Below are 14,637 nucleotides of genomic sequence, written 5' to 3'. Positions count from 1 at the left end.
GGAATAATGAAGAATGAAAGGTTGAGCCAAATACGAGAATAAATTTAAATAGATCTTGAAGAAGGAATATGACTGATGAAATTCATACTTACGTCATAGTTGAAAAGATTTAGAGATCTCCAGAAAATTAGAAGAGACATATAAGATCGTGGGAAAAACCTGTGGGTTATGGGCCCACTCAAAGAAACCACCGTTGAAATGATTTCTTCGAAAGAGAGATATTGCACCGGATAGAATAGAGATAACTGGATAAACAAGATAGACTAATAAGAATCTCCAACATGGGAAAGAACTGAAAGATGAATAGGATATAATGAACACGGATAATTGAATAGAATTCACTAGTAGAGATAACAAGATTGAATAAATATGACACGAATCTCGTGAGAATCTTCACAATGAATCACCGGGTAAGAGAGAAAAGAACAGATAGCGGAAGCACAAAGAAGAGAAAACTCTTGGATGAAAATTGAATCATTGAAGAAAAAGGGTGGGAGGGCGGGGAAAAACAAAAACAGCTTGGGACAGATGAGATGAACTTCGGAAGACATGAGAGATTGATCTTGCACAATTGGAGAGGATTGAATTCACTGAAGAGAAGCACACCGGTTGAAAAAGAATTAACATGACGACTCCGGTTGACAAGAATTGATGAGACAATTGATTTGAGCAACATAATTAATACTCTCATGAAAAATATGAGAACTCCACTTAGGAAGGATCTGAAATCACCACTTGACATCGAAGCAACACGAATTTGTTGGAAGATCGTCCTATAAGTAACTACTTGAATTCCCACCTATGAATTCCCGAAATATTTGGTCATGCAATCTGGTACACGGATACTAGGAGTAATAATCACACAACTCCTATACTAACCCGTCACCTGTATCACATCCGTCAACACACAACCAGAATCTCAGACCTTCATCTACAACAGACCCTCGTGATCACAACGATACAAAGTATGGCAGTACTCCCGAACAATCTGCACCAGTACTGGGGACATCGGGGTTATCTCGCCACTACTAGTATTGAAGCAATTACGAACATCCTTCGTTCTTAGATACTAAGAAATCTGAATGATAACGATGTGCTCGAGAATCCCCTGGAGCTCAACTCCCCTGAAACTCAAAGCACATAGGAGGCACCAAGACAGAACTCCGTCACATCGGCATCATATAGATTCCAAAAATATCCGCGTGATCCTAATTTTTTTTGAGTGAGAAGAGGAGTAGAATTAAATTATTACGTCAAGATTCCTCACCAGAGCATAGAAGAGGAGAAAAAAGAATCCTACTCTCCGATATATAACTAGACTCAAGCAATTTTTCACTAGACTCGACTCGGCCAAGTTCGATCAATCAAGGGGGCTCCTAGGTCGGTACTGCTCTGATACCAACTTGTCACGCCCAAGATGCGACCCTATCCGCAATTTGGCATGAAGGCGTCGTCAGGGATAGAAGCGCATCTCGTCGTGTTGCAAGAATGGATATCGTTACAAGTACATGTACTGAAAAGAAGAGATATATATATATATATATAGAATTGGCTTACACTCGCCACAAGCTACATCAGAGTCACCACAGTACATTACATATTCATCAAGAGTAAGAGCAGAGTCCGACTACGAACGAAAACAAACGACAAAAGAAGAACGACGTCCATCCTTGCTATCCCAGGCTGCCGGCCTGGAACCCATCCTAGATCGATGAAGAAGAAGAAGAAGAAGGAACTCCAAATGAACAATCAACGCGCTCACGTCGAGTAACCTTTACTTGTACCTGCAACTGGTGTTGTAGTAATCTGTGAGCCACAGGGGGACTCAACAATCTCATTTCCAAAGGTATCAAGACTAGCAAAGCTTAATGGGTGAGGTATGGTTAAGTGGTGAGGTTGCAGCAGCGACTAAGCATATATTTGGTGGCTAACTTACGAGTACAAGAAATAAGAGGGGGAGGATCTACGCATAACGGACGTGATCTACTGATGATCAAAAGAATGATCCTGAACACCTACCTACGTCAGACATAACCCCACCGTGTCCTCGATCGGAGAAAGAACTCACGAAAGAGACAGTCACGGTTACACACTCAGTTGGCATATTTTAATTAAGTTAACTTCAAGTTATCTAGAACCAGTATTAAACAAAGTTTCCACGTTGCCACATAACCGCGGGCACGGCTTTTCGAAAGATTTAACCCTGCAGGGGTGCTCCAACTAGTCCATCACAAATTACCACAAGCCGCATAGACATCCTCAATCACGAAGCTCGCGATCTCGTCGGATTCCCTAGTGGAAAACCTCAACTCTGAGATTACCCAAAGCATCACAGGAATCCCGATGCACAAGATATTTCGTCAAAGGTAAAACTAATCCAGCAAGGCCGCGCGACGTGTCGACGATCCCGATAGGAGTCGCGTACCTCGTTCTCAGGACACGACGGCTGGGCTAGACGTCGGGATCGCTAAACCTCCGGGTGACCAGAGGGGCGCCGTACATCGCTGAGGTGGGACCAACACTCATGAGGAGCACTGGCCCAGGGGTTGATTAAATTATCCTCGGGTTAATTACTCCCCATGCAATTCATTAGTTATTAGGCAAATGTAGTACCAAAGATGGGCCTTGCCAGACCAGCTTTAATCTAAAACGAATTATCAAGGGGGTCCCCATAACAACCCTGATCGTGTTAGGAGCGCTCATTTTTGGAACATAACACCGGTAGCCGAAACTAAGGGGCAAAGGTGGAACAAAACACCAGGCTAGAAAGGCCGAGCCTTCTACCTTTTACCAAATATATAGGTCCATTAAATTAATTAGCATTTAATATATGGTGATATAACAAGGAACCCATGTTACCACAGGGAAGAAACTGCACCTGCAACTAGCAACGCTAACAACATGGTTAAGCAGGCGGTAACATAGCCAAACAGTGGTTTGCTAGGTCGAACAGGTTGATGGTTAACATGGCATTGTTGAGAGGCTGATATTTAACATGTGGTAGGCAACGAGACATAAACGATAGAAGCGGTAAAACTAGCATGGCAATGATAGTAATGGTATGTGGGGAAATGGTCATCTTGCCTGAGATTCCGCTTGGAAGAAGAACAACTCTGAGAAGTCGACGAACCAACGTAGTCGAACGGGTCCTCACATTACGACACGCTTGCGGAACTCTATCGAGACGGAGCAAACCGGAAACAAGCATCAACACAGATATTGACCACACGATGCACAACATGATGCATAACCTACTATGATGCATGATTAGTTCAATGATGCAAGGGATGTCATGGCAATTCACCTCACGCAAACACTACACATTAAGTGAAGCTCGATAGGCAACGAGTTGCATACCGACGAAACTCCACGGTTAATTATTTAATTCACTCACGATTATTTACACGGCATTATTAAATTGTTGTTTAACATGGCAAGGGGTGAAGCGGTGATTCTACATGGCATCCTAGACGGTTAACACACGGAGCATAGATCGGAGCTACGACACAAGAGGCATGCAACACAAGATTATATGTCATGAATGCGACATGCATGCAAGTTCAAACATCACGGGCAAGAAGAGAAAGGAGCAAGTGTCGCCACGACGAGCGAGAGGGAACCATGGCGGCAAATCGGAAACGATGCCACGGCAACGTTTCTATCCCGATAACTCATCGAGATAACGTGTCAACGAATAGGGAGCGTGTGCGGGAACGGTAAATAAAGATGGGGTGATCTCGGTTACCGGGTTCCCATGTGTCGAGGCACAACAAAAGAGGTACACGTGCAAAGGGCAACATACGATGCAAACATACATTCATCTCATACATCAGATGCACACGGTCACGACAATGTCTCATCGGTATACCTTCGACGCGTGCGAATCGGAGCGGTTCGGTTCGGTGAAGGAGAACAACGATCGTCGTGGACGTCGTGGAAGTAGTCGTACACGGTCTCGTCGACGGTAGTCGTTCGCTTGCGTCGGTAGACGGGTCTTCTCATCGGTAGTCGATCACGTACCGGGGTCGTCGAGGATGACGTGGTACTCGTGGCGAACTTGTCGGTCCCATGAAGGAGGGGATGGTCCTTGCGAATTTCAGCGACGGCAAGCGGAAGCAATAACTAGTCTAGCAGCAACCTCGACAAGCAACAAGCACGGCAACCTAGCCTAGCAGCAAACAACGGCTACAAGCATCAGGCAACAGCTACACTATAGCGCCAGGCAGCAAGCAGCAAGCAAGCTAACACACTACATCAGCAAGGCAACAAATAGCAACGGCTACAGGCACATCTAGGCAAGCAAGCACAGACAACAATAACAAACTAGCAAGAGCAACAACAACATTTACAGCAACAACAACCTACAGCTATTTGGCACAGCAACCAACAACAGAAGCAGGCAAGCAGGCAAGCAACTAAGCAGCAGCACAGCGCGGGGCGAGCAGCACAACAACCCTTCGACAACAACACCAAAACACAGCAACAGGCAGCAGGAACTGCTTGGCAACATAAGGCAGCAACATCAACAACTAAGGGAGTGACGGCAACAAGCACGCAAGCAGGCAACATCAGGCACAAGAGCAGCAGCACGATGCACTAGCAGCAGCACAACACACGGCAACTCGGCAACAGCAGCGACGACGGCAGATCAGGCAGCAACAACCAATAACTAGCACCAGAACCATTAGCACAGCGGCAAGGCAAAAAAACGGCAGCAACAGCACCCCGTGGCGGGCTGGGCAGCGCACGGGGAGCTAGCGCGGCGGGGCTACTCGGTCGGGAGGCCGGCAAGGCGGCGCGGCTCGGGAGGAGCAGCGGCTACCGGGAGGAGGCCGAGCACGGCGGCGAGGGCTCAGGGGCGACGCCGGCCGAGGGCGCTGGTTCCTGGCGACGGGCGGAGCTTGGGGCACTGCGGCGACCTGCAGAACGAGGCGAGGGGAACAGGGTGGCGCGTTCGGGCATGGGAGCTCGCGAGGGGCGACGCCGGCGAGGCCAGGGCGCGGGCGATGCGTGTTGGAAATATGCTCTAGAGGCAATAATAAATTAGTTATTATTATATTTCTTAGTTCATGATAACCCTTTATTATCCATGCTATAATTGTATTGATTGGAAACACAGTGCATGTGTGGATACAAACACCGTCCCTAGTAAGCCTCTAGTTGACTAGCTCGTTGATCAAAGATGGTCAAGGTTTCCTGACCATAGGCAAGTGTTGTCACTTGATAACGGGATCACATCATTAGGAGAATCATGTGATGGACTAGACCCAAACTAATAGACGTAGCATGTTGATCGTGTCATTTTGTTGCTACTGTTTTCTCCGTGTCAAGTATTTGTTCCTATGACCATGAGATCATATAACTCACTGACACCGGAGGAATGCTTTGTGTGTATCAAACGTCGCAACGTAACTGGGTGACTATAAAGATGCTCTACAGGTATCTCCGAAGGTGTTCGTTGAGTTAGTATGGATCGAGACTGGGTTTTGTCACTCCGTGTGACAGAGAGGTATCTCGGGGCCCACTCGGTAATACAACATCACACACAAGCCTTGCAAGCAATGTGACTTAGTGTAAGTTGCGGGATCTTGTATTAGGAACGAGTAAAGAGACTTGCCGGTAAACGAGATTGAAATAGGTATGCGGATACTGACGATCGAATCTCGGGCAAGTAACATACCGAAGGACAAAGGGAATGACATACGAGATTATATGAATCCTTGGCACTGAGGTTCAAACGATAAGATCTTCGTAGAATATGTGGGATCCAATATGGGCATCCAGGTCCTGCTATTGGATATTAACCGAGGAGTCACTCGGGTCATGTCTGCATAGTTCTCGAACCCGCAAGGTCTGCACACTTAAGGTTCGACGTTGTTTTATGCGTATTTGAGTTATATGGTTGGTTACCGAATGTTGTTCGGAGTCCCGGATGAGATCACGGATGTCACGAGGGTTTCCGGAATGGTCCGGAAACGAAGATTGATATATATGATGACCTCATTTGATTACCGGAAGGTTTTCGGAGTTACCGGGAATGTACCGGGAATGACGAATGGGTTCCGGGTGTTCACCGGGGGGGGGGGGGGGGAACCCACCCCGGGGAAGCCCAGGCCTTGGGGGTGGCGCACCAGCCCTTAGTGGGCTGGTGGGACAGCCCAAGAAGGCCCTATGCGCCATAGGAAGAAAATCAAAGAGAAAATAAAAAAAAGAGGAGGTGGGAAAGGAGAGAAGGACTCCACCTTCCAAACCTAGTTGGATTCGGTTTGGAAGGGGAGGACTTCCCCCCCTTGGCTCGGCCGACCCCCTTGGGGCTCCTTGAGCCTCAAGGCAAGCCCCCCCTCTCGCACCTATATATACGGAGGTTTTTGGGCTGATTTGAGACAACTTTTTCCATGGCAGCCCGACCACATACCTCCACGGTTTTACCTCTAGATCGCGTTTCTGCGGAGCTCGGGCGGAGCCCTGCTGAGATTAGATCACCACCAACCTCCGGAGCGCCGTCACGCTGCCGGAGAACTCATGTACCTCTCCGTCTCTCTTGCTGGATCAAGAAGGACGAGATCATCGTCGAGCTGTACGTGTGTTGAACGCGGAGGTGCCGTCCGTTCCGTACTAGATCGTGGGACGGTTCGTGGGACGGTTCGCGGGGCTGATCGAGGGACGTGAGGATATTCCACTACATCAACCGCGTTTCCTAACGCTTCTGCTGTGCGATCTACAAGGTACGTAGATCGGAAATCCCCTCTCGTAGATGGACATCACCATGATAGGTCTTCGTGCGCGTAGGAAATTTTTTGTTTCCCATGCGACGTTCCCCAACAGTGGCATCATGAGCTAGGTTCATGCGTAGATGTCTTCTCGAGTAGAACACAAAAGTTTTTGTGGGCGGTGATGTGCGTTTTGCTGCCCTCCTTAGTCTTTTCTTGATTCCGCGGTATTGTTGGATCGAAGCGACTCGAACCGACATTACTCGTACGCTTACGAGAGACTGGTTTCATCGCTACGAGCAACTCCGTTGCTCAAAGATGACCCGCGAGTGTCGGTTTCTCCAACTTTAGTTGAATTGGATTTGACCGAGGAGGTCCTTGTATAAGGTTAATTAGCAATTCATCTATCTCCGTTGTGGTGTTTGCGTAAGTAAGATGCGATCCTACTAGATACCCATGGTCACCACGTAAAACATGCAACAACAAAATTAGAGGACATCTAACTTGTTTTTGCAGGGTATGCTTGTGATGTGATATGGCCAACGATGTGATTTGATATATTGGATGTATGAGATGATCATGTTGTAATAGTTAATATCGACTTGCACGTCGATGGTACGGCAACCGGCAGGAGCCATAGGGTTGTCTTTAAACTAACGTTTGTGCTTGTAGATGTGTTTACTATATTGCTAGGTCGTAGCTTTAGTAGTAATATCATGAGTAGCACGACAACCCCGATGGCGACACGTTGATGGAGATCATGATGATGGAGATCATGGTGTGACACCGGTGACAAGAAGATCGTGTCGGTGCTTTGGTGATGGAGATCAAGAAGCAAATGATGATGGCCATATCATGTCACTTATGAATTGCATGTGATGTTAATCCTTTATGCACCTTATTTAGCTTAGAACGACGGTAGCATTATGAGGTGATCTCTCACTAAAATTTCAAGACAAAATTGTGTTCTCCCCGACTTTGCACCGTTGCGACAGTTCTTCATTTCGAGACACCACGTGATGATCGGGTGTGATAGACTCAACGTTCATATACAACGGGTGCAAAACAGTTGCACACGCGGAACACTCGGGTTACGCTTGACGAGCCTAGCATGTGCAGACATGGCCTCGTAACACATGAGACCGAAAGGTCGAGCATGAATCGTATAGTTGATATGATTAGCATGTTGGGGAACGTCGCATGGGAAACAAAAAATTTCCTACGCGCACGAAGACCTATCATGGTGAAGTCCATCTACGAGAGGGGATGAGTGATCTACGTACCCTTGTAGATCGTACAGCAGAAGCGTTAGTGAACGCGGTTGATGTAGTGGAACGTACTCACGTCCCTCGATCCGCCCCGCGAACTATCCCGCGATCAGTCCCACGATCTAGTGCCGAACGGACGGTATATCCGCGTTCCGCACACGTACAGCTCGACGATGATCTCGGCCTTCTTGATCCAGCAAGAGAGACGGAGAGGTAGAAGAGTTCTCCGGCAGCGTGACGGCGCTCCGGAGGTTGGTGATGATCTTGTCTCAGCAGGGCTCCGCTCGAGCTCCGCAGAAACGCGATCTAGAGGTGAAACCGTGGAGATATGTGGTCGGGCTGCCGTGGCAAAAGTTGTCTCAAATCAGCCCTAAAACCCCACTATATATAGGAGGAGGAGGGGGGAGACTTGCCTTGGGGTCCAAGGACTCCCAAGGGAGTCGGCCGAGCCAAGGGGGAAGGTCTCCCCCTCCCAAACCGAAATCCACTTGGTTTGGAAGGTGGAGTCCTTCTTCCCTTTCCCACCTCCTTCTTTTTTTTCCTTTGCTCTTTGATTTTCTTTCCTATGTGCATAGGCCTCTCTTGGGCTGTCTCACCAGCCCACTAAGGGCTGGTGCGGCACCCCAAACACCCATGGGCTTCCCCGGGGTGGGTGGGCCCCCCCCGGTGAACTCCCGGAACCCATTCGTCATTCCCGGTACATTCCCGGTAACTCCGAAAACCTTCTGGTAATCAAATGAGGTCATCCTATATATCAATCTTCGTTTCCGGACCATTCCGGAAACCCTCGTGACATCCGTGATCTCATCCGGGACTCCGAACAACATTCGGTAACCAACCATATAACTCAAATACGCATAAAACAACGTCGAACCTTAAGTGTGCAGACCCTGCGGGTTCGAGAACTATGTAGACATGACCCGAGAGACTCCTCGGTCAATATCCAATAGCGGGACCTGGATGCCCATATTGGATCCTACATATTCTACGAAGATCTTATCGTTTGAACCTCAGTGCCAAGGATTCATATAATCCCGTATGTCATTCCCTTTGTCCTTCGGTATGTTACTTGCCCGAGATTCGATCGTCAATATCCGCATACCTATTTCAATCTCGTTTACCGGCAAGTCTCTTTACTCGTTCCGTAATACAAGATCCTGTAACTTACACTAAGTCACATTGCTTGCAAGGCTTGTGTGTGATGTTGTATTACCGAGTGGGCCCCGAGATACCTCTCCGTCACACGGAGTGACAAATCCCAGTCTCGATCCATACTAACTCAACGAACACCTTCGGAGATACCTGTAGAGCATCTTTATAGTCACCCAGTTACGTTGCGACGTTTGATACACACAAAGCATTCCTCCGGTGTCCGTGAGTTATATGATCTCATGGTCATAGGAACAAATACTTGACACGCAGAAAACAGTAGCAACAAAATGACACGATCAACATGCTACGTCTATTAGTTTGGGTCTAGTCCATCACATGATTCTCCTAATGATGTGATCCCGTTATCAAGTGACAACACTTGCCTATGGCCAGGAAACCTTGACCATCTTTGATCAACGAGCTAGTCAACTAGAGGCTTACTAGGGACAGTGTTTTGTCTATGTATCCACACAAGTATTGTGTTTCCAATCAATACAATTATAGCATGGATAATAAACGATTATCATGAACTAAGAAATATAATAATAACTAATTTATTATTGCCTCTAGGGCATATTTCCAAGATAGCATAGAGATGCTTACCACTGAAACTATTCTCGACTCACGTGATGATCGGTCTTGAGATAGTGGATTTGGATCATGTACCACTCAAATGACTAGAGAGATGTACTTTTTGAGTGGGAGTTCTTAAGTAATACGATTAATTGAACTAATTGTCATGAACATAGTCTAATGGTCTTTATGAATCACGATGTAGCTTGCGCTATAGCTCTACTGTTTTTATATGTTCCTAGAGAAAATTTAGTTGAAAGTTGATAGTAGCAAACTTTGAAGAGGATTGTCCTCGTTGCTACGCAGAAGGCTTATGTCCTTAATGCACCACTCGGTGTGCTGCACCTCGAGCATCGTCTGTGGATGCTGTGAACATCCGACATACACGTTTCTGATGACTACACGATAGTTCAGTGCAAAATACTTAATGGCTTAGAAGCAAGGCGCCGAAGACGTTTTGAAATGTCACGGAACATAAGTGATGTTCTAAAGAGATGAAATTGTGATTTCGTGCTCGTGCCCTTGTTAAGAGGTACGAGACCTCCCACAAAATTCTTTGTCCACAAAGTAAAGGAGAAAAGCTCAATCATTGAGCGTGTGCTCAGATTGTCTGAGTACGACAATCGCTTGAATCAAGTGGGAGTTGATCTTCCAGATGAGATAGTGATAGTTCTCTAAAGTCACTGCAACCAAGCTGTGAGATCTTCGTGATGAACTATAACACATCAAGGATAGATACAATGATCTTTGACTGATTCGCGATGTTTGACACTGCGAAAGTAGAAATCAAGAAGGAACATCAATAGTTGATGGTTAGTAAAACCACTAAGTTTCGAGAAAGGAAAGGGCTAGAAGGGGTACTTTGTGAAACGGCAAAACAGTTGCTGCACTAATGAAGAGACCCAAGATTAAACCCAAACCTGAGACTAAGTGCTTCTGTAATGAGGGGAACAGTCACTGAGGCGGAGCAACTCTAGATACTTGGTAGATAAGTAGGCTGGCAAAAGTCGAGAGAAGTATATTTGATATACATGATGTGTACTTTACTAGTACTCCTAGTAGCATGAGGGTATTGGATACCGGTTCGGTTGCTAAGTGATTAGTAACACGAAATAATAGCTACGGCATAAACGGAGACTAGCTAAAGGCGAGGTGACGATACGTGTTGGAAGTGTTTCCAAGATTGATATGATCAAAACGTCGCACGCTCCCTCTACCATTGGGATTGGTGTTAAACCTAAATAATTGTTATTTGGTGCTTGCGTTAAGCATGAACATGATTGCATCGTGTTTATTTCAATACGATTATTCATTTAAAGAGAATAATGGTTACTCTATTTGCTTGAATAATCACCTTCAATGGTTTATTGAATCTCGATCGTAGTGCTACACATGTTCATGATATTGGTGCCAAAAGACACGAGGTAATGATGATAGTACCACTTACTTGTGGCACTGCCGCTTGAGTCATGTTGGTATAAATTGCATGAAGAGGCTCCATGCTGATGGATCTTTATACTCACTTGTTTTTGAATCACTAGTGACATGCAAATCATACCACATGAGCAAGGCCTTGATTTCATTGAGATGAAACAAGATAGTAACTTGTTGGAAGTGATACATTTTGATGTATGCAGTCCAGTGGGTGCTGAGGCACGCAGTGGATATCATTATGATCTTACTTCAATGAAGATTTGAGCAGATACAAGAGTATTTACTTAATGAATCACAAGTCTGAAATTTTGAAAAGTTCAATTCTGTTTCGGAGTGAAGTTCGTCGTAACAATAGGATAAACTGTCTACGATATGATCACAGAAATGAATATCTGAGTTACGAGTTTTGGTACGCAATTAAGACAATGTGGAAATTGTTTCGCAGTTCATGCCACCTGGAACATCATAGTGTGATGATGTGTCTGAACGTCATATCCACCCACTATTTGGTATGGTACATGCTATGATGTCTATTATCGAATTACCACTATCGTTTATGGGTTATGCATTAGAGACAACCACATTCACTTTAAATAAGGCACCGCATATTTCCGTTGAGATGACACTGTATAGACTGAGGTTTAGAGAAATCTAAACTATCGTTTCTTGAAAGTTTGGGGCTTCGACACTTATGTGAAAAAGTTTTAGTCTGATAAGCTCGAACCCAAAGCGGATAAATGCATCTTCATAGGATATCCAAAACAGTTGGGTACATCTCATATCTCAGATCCGAAAGCAAAGTGTTTGCTTCTAGAAACGGATCCTTTCTCGAGGAAAGGTTTCTCTCGAAAGAATTGAGTGGGAGGGTGGTAGAACTTGATAAGGTTATTGAACCATCACTTCAACCAGTGTGTAGCAGGGCGCGGGAAGTTGTTCCTATGTCTCCTACACCAATTGAAATGAAAGCTGATAATGGTGACCATCGAGCATCGGATCAAGTTACTACAAACCTCGTAGGTTGACAAGGTCGCGTACTACTGCAGAGTGGTACGGTAACCCTGTCTTGGAGGTCATGTTGTTGAGAAACAGTGAACCTACAAGTTATGGAGAAAGCAATGGTGGGCCCGGATTCCGACAAATGGGTGGAAGCCATGAAATCCGAGAGAGGATCCGTGTATGAAAACAAAGTGTAGACTTTCGAAGAACTACTTGATGGTCATAGGACTATTGAGTAAAGATGGATATTTAAAAGGAAGACAGACGATGATAGTGATAAGTCACTATTAAGAAAAGCTCGACTTGTCGCAAAGATGTTTCCGACAAGATCAAACAGTTGACTATGATGAGACTTTCTCACTCGTAGAGATGCTAAAAGTCTGTTAGAATTATGTTAGTAGTTGCTGCATTATTTATGAAATATTGCACGTAGGATGTCAAAACATTGTTTCCTCGACGGTTTCCTTGAGCAAACATTGTATGAGATACAACCATGAGGTTTTGTCGATCCTAAAGATACTAGCAAGTATGCAAGCTCCAGCGATCCTTCAATGGACTGGTGCAAGCATCTCGGAGTTGGAATATACACTTTGATGAGATGATCAAAGATTTTGGGTTTGTACAAGGTTTATGAGAAACTTGTATTTCCAAAGAAGTGAGTGGGAGCACTATAGAATTTCTGATAAGTATATGTGGTTGACATATTGTGGATCAGAAGTAATGTAGAATTTCTGTAAAGCATACAAGGTTGTTTGAGAGGAGTTTTCAAAGGAATACCTGGATTGAGCTACTTGAACGTTGAGCATCAAAAGATCTATGGAGATAGATCGAAAGCGCTTAATGGAAGTTTCAACAAGATGCATGCCTTGACAAGTTTTTGAAGGAGTTCAAAATAGATCAGCAAAGAAGGAGTTCTTGGTTGCGTTGTAAGGTGTGAATTTGAGTAAGACTCAAAACCCGACCACGGCAGAATAAAGAGAATAGACGAAGGTCGTCTTCTATGCCTTAGCCGTAGACTCTAAAGTATGCCATGATGAGTACCGCGCCTGATGTGTGCCTTGCAGCAAGTCTGTTAAGAGGTACACAGAGTGATCCAGGATTGAATCACTGATCAGCGGTCAAAGTTATCCTTAGTAACTAAATAGACTAAGGAATTTTTCTTGATTATGGAGGTGGTTAAAGAGTTCATCGTAAAGGGTTACATCGATGCAAGCTTTGACACTAATCCGAATAACTATGAGTAGTGAAACGGATTCGTATAGTAGAGTAGATATTTGGAGCATTTCCGAATAACACGTAGTAGCAGCATCTATAAGATGACATAAATATTTGTAAAGAACGCACGAATCTGAAAGTTTCAGAACCGTTGACTAAAACCTCTCTCATGAGCAAGACGTGATCAGACCCCAGAACTATATGGGTGTTGGATTCGTTGAAATCACATGGTGATGTGAACTAGATTATTGACTCTAGTGCAAGTGGGAGACTGTTGGAAATATGCCCCAGAGGCAATAATAAATTAGTTATTATTATATTTCTTAGTTCATGATAATCGTTTATTATCCATGCTATAATTGTATTGATTGGAAACACAGTGCATGTGTGGATACATAGACAAAACACTGTCCCTAGTAAGCCTCTAGTTGACTAGCTCGTTGATCAAAGATGGTCAAGGTTTCCTGACCATAGGCAAGTGTTGTCACTTGATAACGGGATCACATCATTAGGAGTATCATGTGATGGACTAGACCCAAACTAATATACGTAGCATGTTGATCGTGTCATTTTGTTGCTACTGTTTTCTGCGTGTCAAGTATTTGTTCCTATGACCATGAGATCATATAACTCACTGACACCGGAGGAATGCTTTGTGTGTATCAAACGTCGCAACGTAACTGGGTGACTATAAAGATGCTCTACAGGTATCTCCGAAGGTGTTCGTTGAGTTAGTATGGATCGAGACTGGGTTTTGTCACTCCGTGTGACGGAGAGGTATCTCGGGGCCCACTCGGTAATACAACATCACACACAAGCCTTGCAAGCAATGTGACTTAGTGTAAGTTGCGGGATCTTGTATTACGGAACGAGTAAAGGGACTTGCCGGTAAACGAGATTGAAATAGGTATGCGAATACTGACGATCGAATCTCGGGCAAGTAACATACCGAAGGACAAAGGGAATGACATACGGGATTATATGAATCCTTGGCACTGAGGTTCAAACGATAAGATCTTCGTAGAATATGTGGGATCCAATATGGGCATCCAGGTCCCGCTATTGGATATTGACCGAGGAGTTACTCGGGTCATGTCTGCATAGTTCTCGAACCCGCAGGGTTTGCACACTTAAGGTTCGACGTTGTTTTATGCGTATTTGAGTTATATGGTTGGTTACCGAATGTTGTTCGGAGTCCCGGATGAGATCACGGATGTCACGAGGGTTTCCGGAATGGTCCGGAAACGAAGATTGATATATATGATGACCTCATTTGATTACCGGAAGGT

The sequence above is a fragment of the Hordeum vulgare genome, chromosome 1H (genome assembly GCF_904849725.1).
Source record: "Hordeum vulgare subsp. vulgare chromosome 1H, MorexV3_pseudomolecules_assembly, whole genome shotgun sequence".
Lineage (NCBI taxonomy): Eukaryota > Viridiplantae > Streptophyta > Magnoliopsida > Poales > Poaceae > Hordeum > Hordeum vulgare.
The sequence above is the reverse complement of the archived record's forward strand: the minus strand, read 5'-3'. Positions refer to the sequence as shown.